The 391-nt window shown below is 49.4% G+C and overlaps 1 pseudogene; it reads right to left on the bottom strand.

Moving 5' to 3' along the window:
- Positions 1–391, bottom strand: part of LOC119586158 — a 3341-nt pseudogene that overhangs the window by 1480 nt on the left and 1470 nt on the right.

The following is a 391-nucleotide window of genomic DNA, read 5'->3' as shown; positions in this document are numbered from 1 at the left end:
AGTTCATTTCGAAGACTACTCTCAAGCTTCAACTTAGGGAACTTCAGCTGAACTTTACTAGGAGTCAAGTTCCCGACGGCGGAGGCGAGGGCGGCGGGGGTGAGGCGCTGGAGCATCCGGTCGAGCTCGTCTCCGGTCCGTCTGTCCCGCGGGAGGAGCACGAACAGCGACGCGGCGCCTCCGCGGTACGGCAGCTCCACCACGTCGGCGTCCAGCTCCTTCGAGACGCCTGAAGAGGAGTGACAGATAAGAGATGAGTAAGCAACGACCGTCAAAGAAACTAATGGATGATAAAATCATGAGTCATGAAATGAAAGTATTAATGAATAACAGTATAGCTTATTATCTAAATTTATAATTGGATTAATATATGGAAACTAAAACTGTATCA

The sequence above is a fragment of the Penaeus monodon genome, chromosome 21 (genome assembly GCF_015228065.2).
Source record: "Penaeus monodon isolate SGIC_2016 chromosome 21, NSTDA_Pmon_1, whole genome shotgun sequence".
Taxonomy (NCBI): Eukaryota; Metazoa; Arthropoda; class Malacostraca; order Decapoda; family Penaeidae; genus Penaeus; species Penaeus monodon.
The sequence above is the reverse complement of the archived record's forward strand: the minus strand, read 5'-3'. Positions and strand labels throughout refer to the sequence as shown.